Below are 6100 nucleotides of genomic sequence, written 5' to 3' on the forward strand. Positions count from 1 at the left end.
TGGTTCAGTTGAAAAGGAAGAGGGCAACGGGGATGGGAGTATTGTTTCCCTGTGTCTGGTCTTCCCAGTGCTCACATACCCTTCTGGTTCTATTGGCTGTCAATCACTCAGATAGCTTTGCTTGTTACACCAACCCAAACCACTATTGCCTCAGATTGCAAACTTCACCCAGGGCATGTAGGGTGGTGAGTGGGCTTTGTGGAGGGTGCAGCCCGGCTGCGGCATGCCCATTTTCTCTGTCCAGTTTTTTTCCTACCCTCCCTGATCTCCCATGTCTTTGTTACCTATCCCAACATTGAGGATAAAGCTCTCTTCCTCTTCACCCTCATATTCCACCACATGGCTGTCCTTAAAACAAATGACTATTGGTGACAATGACAAGAAAAAGTATGTGTTGAATTAGCGAGCTGGCTAGTTTCATGTCAGTTTGACACAAGCCAGAGTCATTTTTGGAAGAGAGAATTTCAATTAAGAAAATACCCCCACCAGAGTGGTCTGTGGGGAAGTCTGTGGGATGTTTTCTTGATTAATGATTGATGTGGGAGAGCCCAGCTTGCTGCGGCTGGTGCCACTCCTGGACTAGTAGTCCTAGGTGCTAAGACAAAGCCATCTGAAGAGCAGTAGGCAGCATTCCTCAATGGACTCAGCTTCAGTTCCTGCTTCCAGGGTTCCACCTTGACTTTAGGCCCTGATTTTCCTCAGGCTGTGAGGTGAATGAAGCAAACTCTTTTTTCCCCCAAGTTCCTTCTGGCCACCATGTTCTATTACAGCCATAAATATCCCTAACCAAGACAATTAGTAACTCATATTTCTTGATCTGACCTAATCTGGTCAAGATGGACCTCTGACACCTAAAGCTAAGGCAAGGTTGGCACAATGGAAGGGGTGATGAGGTCTTGGGGTGTGTGCTTCCTCAGCCTCATACAGTCGCTGCTGCATGTGACTGTCACTCTAAGGGTGAAGCCCTGACACACCCCACTGCTAAGACCATCACTCACCACAGATATCCTGGGTGTCACTTCTCCCCTGACATCAGCAAGAAGGTAGTCTGTTTCCATTCAAATTTAACTTAAATGCTCCTTGGACTCAAATCATTTCAGCATGAAACCCCAAAGAAAGAAGTTGCAAAGCAATTTCCATTCAGTATGCTGCCTGATAGCCTGAAAGCAAATAGGAAGAAACACCCTCCTGAATTCCTGATGGTGCTCTGGAAATGAAATATGAAGATATCACCGCGAGATGAGTCCTGTAATTGCAGACAGTTTGGATTGTTCTAACAGCTGGGCAAACAGTTCTTAGGGCTGCTTCCTGCAAAGGGGCTCCCCCGCTGGCTGTTAATCACTGGTCTTCACTGCGGGCACGGCACACAGGGTGGTGCTGCATGTGGGGCTTGGTCTTCTCTATAATTCAAGGTTGTGATTGAAACATTTATTCCTGCCTCAGCAAAGATCTTCCTGTTGGAAAATCACCTTTACTTCTCCTTGGAAGTTCAGCAGGGGCATCCAACCTTTGTGTGTTGAATTTGACATTGTCATCCACAAGTGTGCAGAGCTTCCATTGGAGCTATCCTGGCATGCACATGGCCTTTGGACTACAGGTTGGATGTGCTTAGAAAGCCCAGCCAGGAAATCTTGGATGGGTCCTTCTGTCCTGGAAGTAGCATTATTGCTACCTGCTTTTTACCAAGGCCACCTCATGACGTTCTTCCAATCCTTACTATGTACACAGAGACATCTCAACTCTAGGCAAGCCATTGTGGCTATACCTCTTTTCTATTTTCCACACAATGTGCTTTGTGTTTTCATTATAGAGTCTTTGGACCAAAACAAACAGGAGAAAATCAAAGTGGACTGCAGTTCATTATGGAAGAAGCCCAAGTTTCAGTGTGAACTGTTATACATAAGGTCATGTGTTGGAGGACTTGGTCACCAGCCAAGGTTCTGGTTTGGGAGGCTGCAGAAACTAGTTCTAGGTGCTGGGAGTGAATCCCTTGGAGTGTGCACTGATGGTCACACCTACGTCTGCTTCTGTCTCATATTCTCACCAACCTGAGATGAGAGGCAGCCTCACAACCCTGTCACTGATGCCAGGTCACTCTGGCCACTGTACCTCACCACCATATTGGACTGAACCTGCCAAAACCATAAGACAAAACGCATTTTAAATTAAAATAGAATTAATTTCCCTCTCCTTTTGCTCACTCTTCCACCCCTTCTCAAATCCGTGACCTCTTTTTCTTCAGCTGCTGTTCATATGAATGAGTAAATAGATAATTACAACATGCTGAACCCATTTAGTGTTGCTTGTCTATGTGTCTGTGATTTCAGGACTGCCACTTGATATTGTTTAACCCATTAGGAGACTCATCCTTGGGGTTGGCTGATTTCCCCTTTCTCGGCAGCCCTTAGTTTCTTACAGCTCTTTGTCTAGATACGGAGCCCATGAGATTTCCCCCTTCCATGTTTGCAAATCTATTCCTGCTGCCCTTCTTTCAATGATTTATTTTATATTGTCCAGGTATCATGGGTGAAGCCTCCAGAAGTATCTAGAAGACACCATTGTGTACCAGACTTCCCCGTTCCTTTGGTTCTTACAGTCCTTCTGTCTCTTATTCCTCAATGTTCCTTGACCTTCGGGTCCAGGAGTTGTAGATGAGACTTCTTTACTGGGAAAAGCAGACCACAGTGAGCTATACTTGGCATTTTGACAAGCTGTTGTTTTCTGGCATGGTCTCCAGCACTGTGAAGAGAAGTTTGTTGAAGGGGTGAGAGCTGGGCTTACCTGTGGGTATAAGTATTTAGAGTGAGCTAGGGACTATATTGCTGTAGTTAAGTGTAAAGCAGAAGGCTCTCCTCTAGTAGATAATGGTTTTTAAACAAGTTTCATCACCTTTGACTCTGGGTCATTTTGTTCCCCTGTAAGCTGTAGTGGCCTATGAACAGAATGTGCTGTCCGGGTGCATAGGAGTGACGCTTTTGTACCCTAGATATGGGTACAGATTATGATCAACATGCTTCATTTTAACTAGCCTTGTTTGATTTCTTTTTAAATCTACATGTCTTTGTTTTCCATTATTTTATTTGCATCTGGTTATTCAGCGTGCATCCGCATGCAGACATCTTTGAGAATTAGTCCTCAATACCAAAATGCTCTATTTCTTTAGAAGTGACCGTCTTCTTTCTCCTATCAGGTGAACATAGTACTGGGTTATGAATGAAGAAATTAACTGAATATCATAAATTTAAAATGTCCTAGGATTTGCTTTCTATTCTTCTAAATATAAATTACAGAAAATTGTAAAACCCAGAATTTAAGATTTTGTGTCCAGAAACACGGTTTCTGCCCCTCTTCTTAGAACCCCATTTTACTCAAGGGCACTTTGGTGGAGGCCCAATGCAGCTGTGAGATGTACAGGCCACGGAAGACAGACACTGATCCAGACACACTTTGCCCCCTGAAGGAGGTCACTAGGACCTGGTGTGGATGGTGTGGGTCACTAAAGTTATGATGTTTTGTTTTTGTGTCTCCCTCAAATATTGTTAATTCTGTGTGTGTGCCTTTACTTCTCAGAAGCCAATATGAGATGAGGTCCTCAGGTGAACATGAGTATCATTAACACCCTAAAGAGACATCAACAGACACCTAGGGAAAAACCGTGTGAAAATGGACATAGGTGGGGTTACGTGCCTTTGGTCTGCCACAGTAACTTCCCATCCTCAGAAACCATTAGCTCAAATCAGTCCTTTCTTTTTTAAATTGCCTTAGCCACGGTGTTTTATCCTGAACAAAAAGGAATGAAAGCAAATCAAAAGACATAACAATGTTTAGTTCATTTCAGTACCCAAGAGAATCCATTCTAGAAGCTTTCCTGTTATCCCCATCAGCAAAGGCTTCAAACAGGGACAGAAATATATTTAAACACTGAATTGAAAAGACGTTGAATTAGGAAAGGTTTGCAGGAAGATGCATACAGTATCTCTCATTCCAAGGTCAATACTGAACCAATGATCCCTGGGGTTTTGCTGGCTTCTTTGAGCAGAGGCAAGCCCAGCCCTGATGGATGGGGGAGCACTTGAGTGGACGGAATGCAGCTCAATGGTCACAGTGGGGTTAAAATAACAGTTCAACGGAGACACTTCCCAGATAATAAAACAAACCATCAGTTTTGAGACAAGAATGTCAGTATGATGTACAGAGTCCCCAGAGGATCAATGCTCTCTAGATTATGAGACATATAAAGGAAGTTCCCAGGTAGGGCATGGGCTCTCAGTGTCAACCTGTGCTCTGGACACCTTGCTAGCATGAGGGTGGGCATACGGGCAAAAGAGCCCTCTGTCTCTTAAATGCTGGGATTAAAGGTGTGTCTGATCTCTAGTGGCTTAGCTTCACCCTTCTGATATTCAGGTAAGCTTTGTGTATTAAACCATAAATAAAATATCACTGTACCCAGAGCTCAAACCACCTCTAGTATTGCCAACATAGCATCATTATGACATATATGTAATGTTATTTCAGGAGCATTTTATTTTTCTGTGTAAGTGTGTGTGTGTCTGTGCATGTGAGTACAGTGACCATGGAGGCCGGAAGATAGAGCTGGATACCCCAGATCTTGTGTGAGGGCTGCTGTGAGCTATCCAACATGGATTCTTGGAACCCAAGAAATTGTTTCAACAAGAGCAGTGGACACTCTTAGCTACTCAGCCATCTCTCTGGTCCCATCTATACAGATTCATAGCTAGATGATTTTAAAACTCGGGAGGCAGAGGTAGGGGGATCTCCGTGAGTTCGAGACCAGCCTGGTCTACAGAGCTAGTTCCAGGACAGGCTCCAAAGCCACAGAGAAACCCTGTCTCAAAAAACTGTGATTTTACCAAAAAAAAATGGAAAAATGCCTACATGTAGAAGCCCTGGCCAATTTGTACAAGAATTCGTACAATTAAAGGTCTATAAAAACCAATGTATAAAACACAATATAAAGCAAAAAATATTTCCACAAACAAATTATGCCACTAAAGAATGACGGTATTCAAAATGCAAACAACAGCTAAATAGAGTGTTTTATGGAAGCTGCAGGGGATTTTAATTGCATTTCGTAGTAGTCAGGGAACCCTATTTTTCATGGCTGTAAAAGTGGCTTTCTATTTTAACCTCAGAGAAGTTCTAAAAAAAAATCCCCCCAGATTTTTGGACCTGCTGAGAGTCTGCAAAAACCCAAACAAACATTAAATCTCTCTCACCATACACTCATTTTTAAGAGTTTATGATAAAACTTTCTCAAGAGACAAATATTGCCTTCGCTATGATTTATGTAGGTAAATAAATATCCAAGATGCAAAGCAGAAGAGGGCTGCAGGGAAACATGATGCTGTAACCACTTTGGAAAACATTGGTGGTAAATAGAAGCCTATACGACCCAGCTGTCCCCTTCTTGGGCTCACAGTTCATGAATCTGCTCTGTTTAAAGCCTGTGTCACAGTCACAGGTCTGCGCCACCATTCCCCACCTGAAGTTAGGGAGCACTCATCTCAGAAATCAAAGAATAAACACAAATACTTTACGGTGTTTTCATCCTTGGAGTAACATGCAGCAAGGTCAACGAATTACATCTGCTATGTGAAATCATACGTAATGCATTGCTATGAAAGCCCTGGATTCTGACAAAGACCCTCGTGAGAACCTATGTGATCAAAATTCAGAAGAGAAACCATTAAGTGAAGTCACAGAGTCCTGATGGACAGAGGAAGCCTTGCCCTGAGCAGTGATGATGTGGGTGGATGATACTCACAGCGTGCATGTGTCATTCACAGCTGCAGAATGTGCTTCGTGTTACAGGGATTCTCTTGTAGATTTCTATAGGCCCGTCCAGCCCACAGGGCTTTCTAGGTAGTTTGCCAAGATTCTTACCCAAAGGAGCCAGAGAGCAGGAACCTCTTCATTAGAAAATGTAGGGAGAATACTACCCAATCCTTCTTACTGGATAGCATGGTCATTCCTCCAAAGCTCAAACTGACCATAAGGCACAGAAAATGTCCTCTAGAATGAGTCCCATGTCTGGGGAAAGCCAACATCCTTCAAGTCAGCTTCCAGAAAAGGCCAGCAT

The sequence above is a fragment of the Microtus pennsylvanicus genome, chromosome Y, assembly GCF_037038515.1.
Source record: "Microtus pennsylvanicus isolate mMicPen1 chromosome Y, mMicPen1.hap1, whole genome shotgun sequence".
NCBI classification, from domain to species: Eukaryota; Metazoa; Chordata; class Mammalia; order Rodentia; family Cricetidae; genus Microtus; species Microtus pennsylvanicus.